We start from the raw sequence: 16,302 nt of genomic DNA, 5'->3' as shown, positions 1-16,302 counted from the left end.
ACATTCCTCTAGGGAGATAAAGGACAAGAAGCATAATGTGTCTTCCAAGACCAAAACTGGCTCCGTAAAGTTAATCCAAAGTACCCATCCTGCTGTAGGAAAGGTGGGAGGGACCCCTTTAGAGAAACGCTCAGAACTGCTGGGCAAACATCTGGAAAGAGCTTTGCTTTCATCTTTAAATATTCCCAGGGACTCCTAAGGCTGTATTTTAGACAGACTCAACTTCTCTAGTTGGACTTTTAGATTTGGTGTTTGTGTCTCCTCTAACCTTTTGTATAAGTTGGAGATTATAATCAGTGTTTCCCACACATTCATTGTGCCATCTGCATAAGAAACTTGGAAAACCTTGGAACCAAGTCCAGATTTTCTTTTTATGATTGTCACCATTATTGCCTTGCTGTTTGACAGTCTTAAAAATGCATTTCTTCCTCTCCGGGCTGTGATGCCAGAAGCTTTGAGGAGGTTGCTGCTCAGCCTGGAAGTACAGAAAAACCAGGGCTTCACACCTTCATCCGATTTTTCCAGTGTTGGGTCTTCAGATCTATCAGTCTACAGTATTTAGACTTGGGGTGTGGGGGAGCTGGGCTTAAGCTGTAACAGAAAAGATGGCAAAAATTTCTTTTTTTTAATATTTATTTTTTTAGGTGTGGATGGACACAACACAATGCCTTTGTTTTTATGTGGTGCTGTGGATCGAACCCGGGTCCCGCCCGTGCTAGGTGAGCGCTCTACCGCTGAGCCATAATCCCAGACCCCCCAAATTTCTTGATCATAAGAAGTTCTGGGCACTAGATATGGATGTAAGCATAACTAGGACCACGTCCTTGGGAACAGTGTCCAGCTGCCTAGGTGACATGGACAGTCATTATAAATAGTCATAGTAAAGAGCAAATCACTGAAAATTCATTTCCAAGCTGGAGGCTTGGTGCAATAAGAAAGGCAAGGAGAAACTGAGGGATAGAGGATTTCAATCCTGAATATACTTTCCTGAGACTACTGACAGGTTGGGAAAAGGAGGTTACTACACAGTGGAGACCTCATTTGAAAAAAACCAAAAAGGAGCACCAGTTGTGTGACCTGTTGGGGTCAGAACTGCAGCCGGGGTTAGAGCCAAAGGCGACAGATACTGCTTTTTAGTTATTAGAGTCCTTGACATAGCACGGCTGCTCTCTGAGAGCAAACCATAAAAGAAACAAGAACTTGGCCATCCCTGGTTGTCTGCCAGGTGTTTCTTCTGAGCTATTATATCCTAAAACAGCACATCCAAAATGTCATTTCCCAGCAGGCCCCGGGGCGCTCTAGCCCCATTCAAACTAGAAAGCCAACACCCTGGGGATCAGTACTCGAAACACTTAGAACAGCAAGGACAGCAAGCCTGTGACATCCACATCAGGATACTCAAAATAGACACACACATTCTTAAATACAAAAGGATTTAGAAGCATTACTCATAAATGCAAACATTCTTTTAATTTTGTCTCTGAATCAAAGGAAGGAATCTGCGACATGGAACATAGTAAAGAGCAAATCACTAAAAATTCATTTCCATTTGGTACTAGAATGGCTGGAACGGTTCCACCAACTGTCCCAAACACCCCAATGCCCACTCCTACCTCTTACGGGGCAAAGAACTGTACTCTGTTGAGCTCCCACATTCAGAGTAAAATCTGAAATCTTTACCATGGCTGGAAGACCCAGCATGATTCTGGCCCCACTGCTGTTCTCTACTCCTTGTGTCACTACATACCAAGGGTTCAAGTCAAAGGGGACAGATGCCATGGGAACAAACTATCAAATTGCAACAAAACAAGGAAACACTAGTAATGATATCTCCAATGCACTGAGAGAAAGCCATTGTGGGTGCAGAACTGTGTCACCAGTAAAGCTATCTTTCAAGAATAGCAATCAATACTTGAAAACAAACAAAGCACAATACTTAACAATACTTAAGCACAAACAAGGCACACTATCTGTGGCGCACACCTGTAATCACAGCAACTGCTGAGGCAAGAGGATCCCAAGTTCAAGGCCAGCCTCAGCAATTTAGTGAGACCCTGTCTAAATATATATATATATATTTTTGTACTGGAAAAAAAGAGAAATTTTTGCCATCTTTTCTGTTGCAGCTTAAGCCCAGCTCCCCCACACCCCAAGTCTAAATACTGTAGACTGATAGATCTGAAGACCTAACACTGGAAAAATCGGATGAAGGTGTGAAGCCCTGGTTTTTCTGTACTTCCAGGCTGAGCAGCAACCTCTCTCTCTCTCTCTCTCTCTCTCTCTATATATATATATATATATATATATATATATATATATATTAAAACCCAGAGTGGATAGGATTTTAACCTATCCTGTACCAGCTGCACGTCATCCTCAGGTATGTGATCCATGTTTATGTTCTTAGTTGTTAATCCTAAAAATCAGACAGTTTAAAATCCTTCCAGAATTCTTGAGCCTTGGGGCCATCCCTTTTCCCAGGCTCAGTAGTGAACAAGAACATTTGTAAGGCAAAGTTAGCAAGGAATATATCTAAGAGATGCCTTGCAACCTAGATGTCAGTGTCTTAATAAAAGAACAACCCTCAGAGTGTCTGTGACCCAAAAAACATTGTCAGCAGGTGACAAGCCAAGCATGAACCCAGTGTATTAAACTTCATGGGGTTCCCATACCAAAAGAAAGATGGACAAGGGAAACATGACAATTAAGTTTGCAAAAATGAAATATTCATTCCCAATCAACATAGAAAAAAATTTAACCAGGCTGGTGATTTTAAAAATATTATTAATCAAAATTATAAGAGAGAATTTTTCACATATCAAATTGGTAATGATTTTTAAAATGTTACCCAAGGTTGGCAAATGTGGAATTTTCCGGTAAATGAATGAAACTGGAGATTTTCATGCTAAGTGTAATAAACCAGTCCCCAAAGTCAAAGGTTGGATGTTTTCTCTGATATGCAGAAGCTAATCCAAAATGGGTGTGGAGAGAGACTGAAAGGAAAAAAAAAAGAGAGGGAATTTTATCAAAATAAGATCCTCAGAGTGGAGGAAGGGGATTGGGGGTGAGGGTGAAATAGGAAAAGGGAAGAACAGTGGAATGAATCTGACCAAACTTTCATATGTACATACATGAGTATACACAGTGAATCCCAATATCAAGCATATCCACAAAACACTAATTAAAAAAAAAAACTATAAATAAATTGCAGAAAGAATAGTAGAGTCAAGGATCGGGAATGGGGGAGAGAATGGGGGTAAGTGCTGGAATTGAATTAGAGCAAATTGTATTCCATGCTTTTGTGGTTATGTCATAATATATCCTAATGTTATATGTATAACTAAAAAGAATCAATAAAAATGACAGAGCCACAATATTGAAAAGTACGGAGTGATTAAAATAAATTATTTTGCCGGGTATGGTGGCACATGCCTGTAATCCTAGCAGCTCAAGAGGTGAGGCAGGAAGAGCACAAGTTCAAAGCCAGCCTCAGCAACTGAGTGAGGTCCTAAGCAACTTAGTGAGATCCAATTTGCTGAGACCCTGTCTCAAAATAAAAAAAGGGCTGAGGAGGTGGCTCAGTGGTTAAGTATCCCTGGGTTCAATCCCTGGTATGAATCAATGAATACATGAATAAATAATAAATGATCTCACAAATCCATCTATACAATGGAATTAATATTACACAGTCAATAAAAATAATATTGAGCTGGGTGTACTGGCACATGTCTGTAATCCAACAGTCTGGGAAGCTGAGGCAGGAGGATCGAAAGTTCAAATCCAGCCTCAGCAACTTAGAGAGGCCCTAAGCAACTTAGCAAGACCCTGTATCAAAACAAAAAATAAAAAGAGCTGGGGATGTAGCTTGGTGGGAAAGCACCCTGAGTTGAATTCCCCAGTACCAAAATAAAAATAATAATAATGAAGAATATATAATCATATGTATTTATACCACAACAAGGGAAAAACTATACAAAATTACAATTTTAGAAAGTGCTTATGTAATCGTGTGTGTGTGTGCACGTGTGTGTAAATGCATACATGCCTGTTTGGGTATGTAGTATATTCTTAAGACAAAAACTCCAAATGGATGCCTGTATTTTAAAGCATGAACCTGTAATCCAAGCTGTTTGGGAGACTGAGGTGGGATCACAAATTTGAGGCCAACCAGAGCAATTTAGCAAGACTCTGTCTCAAAATAAAAAATTTAAAAGGCTCAGTGGTATAGGGCCCCTGGATTCAATTCCCAGTCCCACAAAAGGGGAGAAAAACAACTCTAGAATCTTAGTAGTAGTTAAATCCAAATGGTGGAATTTGTTTTCCACCATAATGGCATTATTTGTTTTCTTCTTTTTGCTGATCTGAATTATTTAGGTTTTCTAATATTAATGAATACCACTATTGTGGTCTGAAACAAAAGTAATTTGGAAAATCCACAGTTAGGTTCTAGCGGCAATGATGTTTTCTTCTCCCTTCAAACGTCTATAGTTCTTCTCCCCAGAAAGCAGAGCTCAGACAGCCAGGGGGACCCACTAGAGCTGGGGTACAGGAACAGAGCCTCCTCTGCCTCCTCTGAGCCTTGCTCAAGCAACCAACTTCTTTAATCAGATGAAAGCCAGGAAAGGAGTCACACCTTGGCTGTGGCTTTGCCCTTGAACAGGTCAAGAGAGCTCCCCTGCTGAAGAGGGGAGAGGGGAATCTGCAGGGCAACTACTTTACTTATGAAATTGACTGACTGCTCTGAGGCAGGGCTGGGGCATCTTGGGAAGCCAAAGCTCTGGAACAGTAACTTTCCCACCAGCAGATGTCTGCCTATGCATACCTGCAGAGCCAAAGATGGGGGATGCTGACCATGAGAGGGTGGCCCTGGGACTCCTCTAGAGACCTCACAGCCATGCCTGCTCACACCGTCCACAGCAGCAGCAGCTTCAAGGGCTTGAACATGCAGATTCAGATGCCCCTACACTTCCCATCCCAGCAACATCACAGAGTCAATGGAGACCTCATGTACAACAACAAGATAAGGGAGACCCAGGTTGGGACGTTGGCCGTAACACTTGCTGGCTTCATTGTTTTTATCTGTAGGGCTGAAATACAAACCACAATCTGGGGGTGAAGCTCAGTGGTAAGCCCGTGATTAGCACAAGCAAAGCCCTGGGCTCCATTCCCAGCATCCAGAAACAAAACAGAAAGAAAATAAATGAAACCTACCCACTCTCCCTCACAAAATTGAAGGCTTCAATGGCATAATGGATGTCAGAGTGCTTTGTAAAGTGCTGTTTGTAGATAAGGGAGTATCAATTTTAGGATTACTTGTGGTAGCTCCTAACCAATTTGTGAAGCCCTCAATCGCTTACTTTTCAACAGGGATTCCTGATCTCTTGCCTGTGTTTGATTTTACAAGAGCCACAAGCCCTTAACATCATGACAACTGACCTAAAGTTCTGATACCTCCTGCCCACATCTCTTCCTCCCACTCTAACCTGAAGACCTCAGTCCTATCACCATCTAGTAACCTGGCAGGAGCTCCCAGCCTTTGAGGCAAAGACTGCAAAGTTGGGAGAATCAACAGTGGAGAACCAGAAACTGGCATTCCAGCCATGGCTTTTCAGAATATGCTAATGATTAACAATGAGAACCAAGGGACTGAAGGAAGCTGTCTTCTGCCAGTCCTCTCTTCTTTGCCCACCGAGCCTGTTGTTGAGTCCCTGATGTGAATATCGTGACCAAGCTTCCTCAGGGACTCATTCACCAGGAAGTCTCCTCTACTTCCTGGATGTGATCGCTGAGTGTGGTATGTGGGAACACCTGTGTGACTGATGACCAGCCAATCATGACAGTCAGGGCCCCTCCATCGGCCTATGGAATGGAGAGAAGGGAATCCCAACCTCCAATCCTGTGACTCTCCAGGTTGGAAAACCATGAAGAGGGCTCCAAGTGCCTGGGCCAGCCCAGAGGGTAATGCCAAAGCGGTGGCTGCAGAATGGACAGACAAGGGTGGACTCATGAAGAGGGAGCCAAAGGGAAGGGGGCTGTACTCTGGCAGAAAAGGGATGAATTAGGCCTGGAGGTGGCAGGACAGAGATGACCAGGACCTTCACCACCCTGATATTATCCTGAAAGCTAAGCAGCAGTGGGACTAGAAAAGTGGAAATCTCTTTTCAGATGGAGGCTCTAGCCTTGAATTTGAAAACTCAACATAGCATGTGGCCCAGGGCAGGGGTGGCTGAGATCCTCACCTGCTTACTCTCCTGCTGTGAGGCACAAAATGGAGATGAGATGGCAGTGGTTTCCTGGCCCTGCCTGGCCTACTTCCTCCCACACCTCGTTCTTTATGTCCAAAGCAAGCTGATTGCATTGTGTTTATATCCTGTAAAGACAAAATGAGCTGTGTGTCGGAATAATTCTCTTTAGACTCCCAGAGCTAGGAGGCCAGTTGATAAGACACAGTGCTAGGGTGACCAAGGTCATCCTTTCAGTTCTACTGTTGTGGTGTGAACTGATAAATAAAATCAAGAATGTAAGTTATAGGTTATAGATTAGTAAAAAATATAGATTATAGATATAAGATTTTGATAAGTGAGATAAGACAATTATAAAGCAAGAACTGTCATAGACAGGCCTAAGACTCCATTTTGCTGCCTTCTATTAAAAAAAAAAAACCTGTTACATGAGCTGTTTTCTTATAATATATTGTTTTCTGTACTTTGTGCCCCGCAAAATGTACTCAACCAGGATATGGTGGTCTTGGTGACCCAAGGCTTTGAAGTAGATTCTTGCCCCCACTAACCACCTGTTCAAACTCAAGATACAGTTTTCTAACACCTGCTCAAATCCAAGATGCAACTGTGAGTTGCTGTGCAATTGCTGCCTTAGCTTCTATAATTGGCTTGCTTGCATGACACTAAGGAAAGCCCCTGAGTTGTGTTTTTCGACTTTAGGTCCCCAGGATACAGGTTAGGAAATTGCTGTTCTCCAACAGAGCTTCAGTCTCTGTGGGTGGGTGACAGTCCCTGGCCAGGTAAATAAAGCTCTCATTGATTTGAATTCGGACTTAGAGTGTTTTCTGAAGTGGCTCCCCATAACACTACTATGTAAGATCAACAGCTTCTAACTTTTTCTCCTTCTAAAGGTATAGCTGAAGAAGTCCACATTTTTCAAAATACAGTTTTCCTACTTATCCTGGGAATAAAATTGTTTAGACATCCATTAGCTTGTATTAATTAACAATGATCACAAACAGCTAACCTTTGTGTGCTTTTTGGAGGATATTGCATATTAGCTGAACAAATATTTTTTGAACATCCACTAAGTGTTGACCACAGAGCTAAGTAATAATGATGTGGTAGAACTGAACACAAGAGCAGACAGTTCAAAAAGTTGAATGTAGACATTATAGCTTAATAACTAAACAGAAAGATGATTCCATGTTAGTACTTTAACTTAAAAAACAGAAAAAAATTATACGCAGAGGAACTCAAGATGGATGATTCAGCATTACTTCAGTTATCTTTTCTTGCCTGAAACAATTAGAAGAAATAGTAGAGATCTACTTCTAAATTCATAATGGATTTGAAATATTAGATGGGGCTGCCCCTGAGGACTAGCATATCTTTGAAAGACAAATAGCCAGTAGAATGGGAATCAAAGTAGAAACCACAGCCCACAGTATGGGGCAGAAAGGACTACTCCAGGAGATGGCAATGGATCTGGGAACGCTCTGAGCTTGGGGCTGTGAATATAGGGAGCAGAGGGAACCCTCAGCAGCCAACAGGATGTTTTTTTTTTTTTTAAACTCACAGGATTGAGCTTCTCCTTCCACCATGCTTTCCTAATAGTCCCCTTTACCAAGTAGTACATGTCACCTCAACAGAACAGGAAGTTTATAGACCAGACACCTTGGTGTCTGATCATATCCAGGAAGAGTAGAGGGCCCCCCGTTCAAAAGATAGAATATTGACACATTGGACTGTTCACATATTACTGTATGTTCTCCCGCAATTACTGAAGTCCGGTTGCAGTAATAGATATCATTTTCAGAGAAATCTCTAGTATAAAAAATGCCAGAAAGCATCACCAAGAATCAACACATATCTAGGAAAGCTACCGCTAAAAATAAAGGAGCCACATTCCAGAAACAAACAAAAAAAAAAAAACCTAGCATTCATGGACACAGTTAATAATACAACCTGAACAAAACTTTAGAGAGAGTATAATTGAATCTCCAGAAAAGTTTATTAAAAAAGATATTGAGTTCATTTTTAAAGTGCTCAGAAATTCAAACTTTGATATAAAAGTAAATATAGACAAAGAAAAGGCAGGATCCCCATAAGATAAAGAAATAGCTATTGGGATCATACCATCAACCAGAAGAAGAAAATAGAGAGCACCTGTTTCATAACAAAAATAAATGAATAAGTAAAAATTCATTTGATGGATTTAATAGTAGAATAACCACAGCCAAAAAGGTACATTTGTAAGAGGAGAGTCAGCCCAGGAATTCTCCCAAAGTGGACAAAGAGATGGGAAATATAAAAGTTAAGAAACATGGAGAATAAGTTAAGAAACATGGAGAATAAGTTCAAAAACATTGCACGTACTGTAACAGAGAAAAGAGGACATACTAAATTTAAAAATAGAAGAAAATTTTATGGATGATAAAATTAGAGAGCTTTGCTTCAGTGAGTGGCCTCAGTTCAAATGACTTGGCAAATGGTCAAGCAATGCTGGGTGCCCAGATTTCAGAAGCTCTGCACTGTACTCTTCACATCACCAGGCTGCCACTGTGCAGATCATGACCCTTTCATATTTTTTAAAAACTTTTATTTTACTTATTTATTTTTATGTGGTGCAGAGGATTGAACCCAGGGCCTTGCACGTGCTAGGCGAGTGCTCTACTGCTGAGCCACAACCCCAGCGCCTCATATTTCTTGATAAGTCTTAGAATCCTGACTTCCAAGTCTAGCAATATAGAAAATAACAACCTTCCTACTATAGACGTCTTTATTTTATTTTATTTTTAAGAAACAAAGTTTTTTAATTAAATGCAGATTTTAGAAATACATTCATTATGTATTTCTACCATAATAAAAATGGATTTTCCCAGAATCACTTAAGTATCCAGTGAAATTAAGAGGTGAACTTTAATTTTTTCAATCATATTCAGAAAATCTAATGTGTTTACTTGCTTGTTGAGTCTTTGCCAGTCTGATCTTTTCAGCTTTGGTGATTAACTTCTCAGTGCCTCTTTTCTTTTCCTGAGGCTGGTTAAGTTTGGCCTGTCTATCTACCAAAATCTTCTGCCAATACCTCTATTCGTGATCACCAGAAAGGACCTCGAGTTTCCAGCAGTGCTTTTTTTAAAATTTCAGTATATGCATTCAATACTGCTTGAGCATCCTCAGGAGTTTTAAATCTGACATGGCATTCTGTATCTCCTTCTAACAAATCAACATAAACAACTTCTGAGATTGCGGCCAAAGTATCCTGAACTTGTTTCCTGCCAGGTAGAGGTTCTGTGCTAATGATCTTCACAATCACTCCACTCACAAACTGTGGTCCTGGAGCATTAACCTTCTCCTGAGGGTGATTCTCTTGACTGTGAGCTTTTTCATTTCTCATTTCAGAGTTATTAGGAACTCCTCTGTCTCCATTCCTGATTCTGATTTTATTTGGGATATAGTTTATTTTAAAGAAGCCATGCTGGCTTTTTGTAATGCCAAATACTCTTTTTTTAAATCCATCCATTCACTCCTATAAGGCAAAAAAATGAAGTAGGAAAAGGGACAACAGTTGACTTTTTTACTTAAACATATAAATTAACGTAAACAAGTACATTCACAATGAGTCCTGAATACACTCCTCCCAGCTTTTCTCTTTGTCTACATGCCTTAGCGGCAAATTATTTCTTAGTTCCTAAATCTATCTAGCAAATCAAAGTGAGTTCTTCTTGCCCCAGCATTCAGAAGAGGTGTTTTAAGTTTCCAAATTAGATTACTGTTTTTAACATTTTACGAATGTCAAATTTTATAGTTAATTCGTTAATTAGTAACATTTACTAGATCAGTTATTTTGGGGGAAAAGTGAGAGATTAAAATTTAAAGGTTGTTAAACTTCTTCCAATTTGGGAGATAACATTCTTCTAGTACTTACTATAGACGTCTTTAAATACCACATATAGCATATCAAAAATATTTTTTTGAAATTTGTAGTTGATCTTTCAGGAAATTAAGAAGGAAAAAAAAATACCCGGAGGCCAGAAAGGAAGTGTTTGCCTCTCAGGGTGGATAGAATTACTGGTCTCAATAACCCAGAGACCTATGTGTAAGAGTCAGCAATGGTGGGCCATGGACAAAGATGCAAGAAAAGCCCTACATTTAATGCTCAAGGGGCCAAGAAGGGAATTCAAAATGTTTGAAAAAAGTGGAGAAATCCCAAATTGCTCTTTCTTTTCTCCAGTCTCTAATGCAGCAGGTCTAAGCGGGCTCCCAATAGGATTGGAGGAGCCACAACTCAGAGGAAGAGGAAAATGACTGTCCATTCAGAGCAACTGTGGCACCCAAAGGACAGAGAGACTCCTTATTTCTTAGTTTTAGGTGGACACAATATTTTTATTTTACATGCATGTGGTTCTGAGAATTGAACCCAGTGCCTCATGCATGCTAGTTGAGCACTCTACCACTGAGCCACAACCCCAGCCCTAGGATGTCTACTCTTAGCATTCCTATTCAACATTATACCAGAAGTCCTAACCAATGCAGTAAGGCTTAAAGTGAAATAAAAGGTTTAAAATTAGAGAGGAAGGGCTGGGGTTGTGGCTCAGTGGTAGAATGCTTGCCTAGCATGTGTGAGGCACTGAGTTTGATTCTCAGCACACATGAAAAATGAATAAATAAAATAATTGATATTTTGTCTTTCAACAACTGTGGTGGTGGGGATTGAACCCAGGGCTTTGTACATGCAAGGCAAGCACTCTACCAACTGAGCTATATCTTCAGCCCACTAAATTTTTTTTAAAAAAATATTAGAATTAATAACAATTTTAAAAATTATTCCTATGTGAAATCCCAATGAATATACACATATGTAAAAAATTCTAAAGTAATATAAGTTCAACTCACAAAACTCAATTGAATTTCTACAGGTTAGCAATAACATCGTCCAGTAGGTATCTACTACTAACTGGGAACCAGTATACCGGAGCAAAGCAGAACCTGAGAGGTGGGAAGGAACTAGTGAAGTGGCACTCGCTTTCTCCATAGAAAAGTCTTAATTGGGCTTCTCCGAAATATTCACCATGGCTTATTTTAGGACTATCAGCAAAAGAGTCTCTGCAAAAGAGTTCAATGTAGATAAACTTCCTATTTTTGTGTCGCCCTATTTTACTTGGCCACTGGCCGGGAAGATACCAGCACTCCAGGTGCTGCACACTCCCTTACTAGTTTTTCATAAACATGTATCCAGTATAGTAGTTTGTAGAAATGTGCAAGCAAGGTCTCTGGCCTTAAATGGGCTTCAAAAAGATGTCTACATTTTTAAGATAAGTTACCAATTGGACTCCATGGTAACAGCTGGCAGGGGGAGGAAAGAAAGGGGAGAAGAAGCTTTCCCCTTCTCAGGTGTTGTCCTTGAAGGGTTAACTTGCCCCAAACAGTGAAAGAAAAAGCTGCTTTTATGTGAACTTCTGTAGACTGTGAACATCTGAGTCCCTGCCCTTACATGCTGGGTATAAAACTCTGAAACTCCCTGAACTCAGGGTTCAGAGGATTGATTGATTACAGCAAAAGCTGTGCCCTCTGAACCTGGCTGCAGCCAAATAAAACTGTTTCCTGCTATCTTCGGTGCCTTGCCTTGTCTGTCCCTGAAACACTAGGAGATAAAGAAGTGAAAGCAAGACAACATAAGGTCAAGGATCAAGAAAGGTAGAGGGGATGGCACACTGTTACCTGAAGTCAGTTGAGAATGTTCCTGATTTTTGGCCTTGTAGAGCTAGAGAGACAGTTCATTGGCTTCTCTCTTATTAGATCCAATGACAATCTCCCATGTCCCCATGCACAGAGATCAAGAGAATGATAGCGCATCTTCTTTCCTTTCTCCCCCTCTTCCTTCACCCCAGTGGGACATAAAACCTTTAGGGACTTCCAGTGATTGGGCTCTGATTGACAGCATCTCTTTCTCACTCCCTACCATACTGGCCCCACAGTACTTACCCCCACTTGGAGGAAACGAAAGAGAGACTAAGGTAGGAAAAAGAAACTGAAGACATGGATTTCTTTCCTTGGGGCCTAGCCTAGGAGCCCATGAATGGTTTCCTAGGGAACCTTTCCTCTCCTCCTTCACGTCTCCCTCCTGAGTGCTACTTGAAACAATGAAGCCTACAGTTTTTAGCTCTGGAGGGTGTTGTATTGCAAGGTGATAGGCTGGTTGCTCAGGATGGGTGTCATCAGAGTCAGGGCATTCAGGTAATCCACCTTCAGATTGCTATTCTATATCAAGCAGTATGCTCAGAGACCCCAAAGGGTAGAAATGACCTTGGGGCCAGGGATTTCCACCTGCAACCTGGGGGAAGAGGAGCTAAGCCTCCAAGTCCTGCATTGTTCCTCTGAGGGAAGCTAAGGAGGGGCGAAGCCTGTGACCCCCCTGCAGGTCCCTTGCAATACCCTGGCAGGTCAGCCCCTCTCAGTCCCTTAATAGGAGCTCCCCCTTCATAAAACTCTTAAATTAGAATATGTCTGGCATCATTGTCTCTCAAAAGATTACCTTTCCACTGAATATTATCTTTTAACTTTAGGATGTCCAGTTGGGTAGTAGATGGATGGCAAAAGGGACGAGCTTGTCCTCCCCAAAATAGGGATGTGCTCTGGACAAACAGTAAAGGTAGAAAGTTCATTTGGGACCCCTCTGTCTCCCCGGAGTCCTTCCCTCTATAATGTGCTAGGGAATTTTGGCATTACTCCTCCCTTCAAATGAGAGGGCACTGAAGAGCCCTCCAGCAGGCAAGGAGACACTCCACCAGAGCTAAAAGGCTACTTTCCTCAGGCTAGTCAGTTTCAGAATAGCAGGTGAGGTAAAAAAGGAAGATTTGCAAGAGGTGAGAGAAGGTAACTGTGAGAGCCCCGCCCCCTAATGTGCATTTGAGGCCATCCATCTGTTCCTTGGAAGGGAAGAGAAAGATAAGGATGGGATGTGGGTAACGTAGAGGAAGCAGGAAGGACCTTTTCTACAAAGATGGTAACACTATAGGACAAAGGTCAGGATGGCATCCAAATGCCAGAAGCTAGCTCCCTTTCTCTGAGATAATCTTGCTTAAATAGATGTTGCTACAGACCAATCCCCCTTCCCATTGCTGATGTTCCTTTGGGGGGAAGCAGGAAACTTGCCTTCTCCTCACTTCATCCTCTTTGCCTGATAGGGAAACAGAAGCCCAGGAAGGAAAAGATTGCACAGAAGGCCCTGAAGGGGAAACAGGCCTGAGGAATGGTGAATTTTTTTGTGGGAATGGTGGTTGCAATAGCAGGGCCTGAAGCATGGACTTGAGGGAGTGAGGACAAGGACAACTTCCCCAAAGTTGATCAGACAGAGAAGAGGCTTCATAGATGATCACCAGGCCTGAGAGAAATGGGGAGGCTGTAGCAATGGCAGATGCTGGCAGAGTTCCCGGGAATGCCATCACTGTCACCAGGTTGAGGGTGTACGACCTGTCCTGGTTGGTGAGTATGGTAACATCAACTTGCAGATGGTCTGGAGCTATCTTCAGATATTGCAGGGGCACCATGCCGAGTGCCACAGCAATGCCCTACAGCAGGTACAGTGCCAGCCCCATGCCATAGCTTAGGGTGTGCTAAGCACCTACTGTGCTTCCCCAGGACCAGGGGATTAGAGAGAGGGAGGGAGAGGAAAGGGAAAGAAAAGAAATAGAGGAAAAACATGGTCTTCTAGGCTTGAAGTTTAAAATCCAGTTGGGGAAACAAACATCCTGGCAAGACATAATGTTTTTTATTTTTATTTTTGGTAGTTGTAAATGGACAGAATGCCTTTATTTGTTTATTTTTATGTGATTCTGAGGATTGAACCCAGTGCCTCACACATGCCAGGCAAGAGCTCTGCCACTGCACTACAGCCCCATCCCTGGCAAGACATAATTTATTCTAGATTATAAGAATTCAAGTCACAAATCCGCAAAATCTTGAGATTGCAAATCCTACACTATAGATTAGAAAATACTCTTACAAGCTAGGAATTCAGAGAAGGGTTGTTCGGAGGTAGGAGCATAGGGTAAGAATAAATCCAAGTCACATTATCAACAGGATTGATGGCTAATTAGAGGAGAGGAGATGGAGGTGAGGAAACTTACAGATGATGCCAAGAGTTCTAGTCTAGGAGAAACTGATCAAAAGATGGGAAAGGGGGCCCGTCTGGGACAGGGGAGTACATAGTGAGCTCTGGATGTGTATGACTTAATGGTGGGACAACTAAGAGAAAATGTTGGTGACTGAGGGGTCTGAGAGTTGGGACTGGGCGCATGGATCCAAGAATTGACTACTCAGTGGGAGCCAGAAGTACAAAGAGTAGCCGGGGGTTCCCCAGCCCCTGCCAGGACAGATCTTTAACTCAAGGTCCTCTGCCTCCTGCCAGGGTCTTTTGATTTGAGTGTTTGTCATCCAAGCCTTTCCCTAGAGGTCACTCAACATGGACCAATGAACACAGAGCTACCAGAAGGCCCAATACAAAGTTGCAGGTGCCAGCTATCCATCAGCAAGCTAGGTTTTCTATTCTCCCTGTGGGTACAACTGCCATTAAGATTTGGAAGTAAGAGGAGGCAGAATGGAGGAGACTGTGAGGGTTGCAGGGAACACTCACCTCAGAACTCAGATCCTCAAGAAGGGGTGAGGTGTTAGTGGGACTTGTAGACCACTGGCTTCTGTGTGGATACAGGGCAGTTCCTCTCTAGTTGGAAACCAGGAACTGGTAAGCACCTGAAGGGCTTCTCCTCAGTCTCTCTTCTTAGGCCCTCCTTTAGCCACTGGCTTCCACTCATCCTGGTCATCATTAGGACGCTCGCTCAGCCACACCAGCACTTGGTTTGTGCCTGCCATGTGCACATTCATTATATCATTGGTTCTTACACTAAGGCCTTGAGGTAGATATTACCATCCTTTCTTACATAGGAAAACATAAATGGCTCCCAAATCCAGATGTTCAGCCCAGATGAGAGTTCCAGGTCTCCCTGGCTACTGGACATCCCCACCTGGCTGTACCAGGGGCAACGAATCCCTTCTGTTAAAAGTTGGATGTCACTTCATCTTCTCCCTTTTCTCATGGATTCTATGTCTTGGTGGAAAATGCTATGATCTTTCCAGCTGGGCACACCAGAAACTATCAGGGCATCTTCCTCCCTCTTATCTGTATTCCCTAAATCTAATCTGTCTCCAAGTGCTAGCAGAGGCTCCAGTTTGCTTCCCAAAGATCTCTGCATTCTAGTGCAACCAGATGACTGAGGGTTGTCCAGACCTGCCCCAAAGGTTTGTGCTCTTGAATCTCAGCTGGGACTATGACTGTCAAGCGGGAATGCTTGCTTCCCTCCTTCTACACTAGTCCCAATAGCCCAAGCACCTAGAGTCTCAGGGACCACCATGCAGCCTTTACTACATCTCCTCCGTGCAGTTGGCTGTTCTTCCTGTACAGGTCACATCTCCCCAATGATATTATCTGCAACTTGGCTCAGTAAATATCTGATAATAGCCCGGACTGTGGTGGAAGGTGTTCTGAGAACCTGGCAGGGAGGGCCACTGGAGAGGGGACCCCTGGGGGCATTAATGTTCATGCCACCAGTAGCCAACACCTAGAGTATGCCCAGTGGGCACTGTTCTCAGCTGTTGCACATCTTTAATCCTCAAAACCCTAGGACACACCTATCTTCAGTGCAATTCCACCCAAAATACAGAAGCTGAATCTAATTGTGAGGAAATAGGAGACAGAACAAAAAGGAAAAACATTCTACAAAATAAATGGTCTGTACTTTTTCAAAATGTTGTAACCATAAGAAATAAAGAACTGTTTATGAGGAACTGTTCTAGGTTAAAGAAGATTAAAGCGAAATGCCTACTAAATGCCATTTTTGATTCTGAATTAGATCCTGGACCAGAACAATGTTTTTTTTTTTTTTTCTTTTGCTGTAAAGAATATTGGTGGGACAGTTGGCAATTTTTGAATCAGGTTTATAAGCTAGATGATGGTACTGAAGCAATGCTAATTTCCTGATTTTGGTCATTATACTATGGTTATTTAAGAGAAAACCTTTAG

The 16,302-nt window shown here is 42.1% G+C and overlaps 1 pseudogene; it reads right to left on the bottom strand.

The window, feature by feature from the left end:
* Positions 1-9,083: 9,083 nt before the first annotated feature.
* Positions 9,084-13,774, bottom strand: LOC124106163 (la-related protein 7-like; annotated as a pseudogene).
* Between the last annotated feature and the right edge of the window lie 2,528 nt (positions 13,775-16,302).

Source organism: Marmota monax, unplaced genomic scaffold, assembly GCF_021218885.2.
Source record: "Marmota monax isolate L192 unplaced genomic scaffold, Marmota_monax_Labrador192_F-V1.1 WCK01_AAM20220418_F8-fsc00034, whole genome shotgun sequence".
Lineage (NCBI taxonomy): Eukaryota > Metazoa > Chordata > Mammalia > Rodentia > Sciuridae > Marmota > Marmota monax.
The sequence above is the reverse complement of the archived record's forward strand: the minus strand, read 5'-3'. Positions and strand labels throughout refer to the sequence as shown.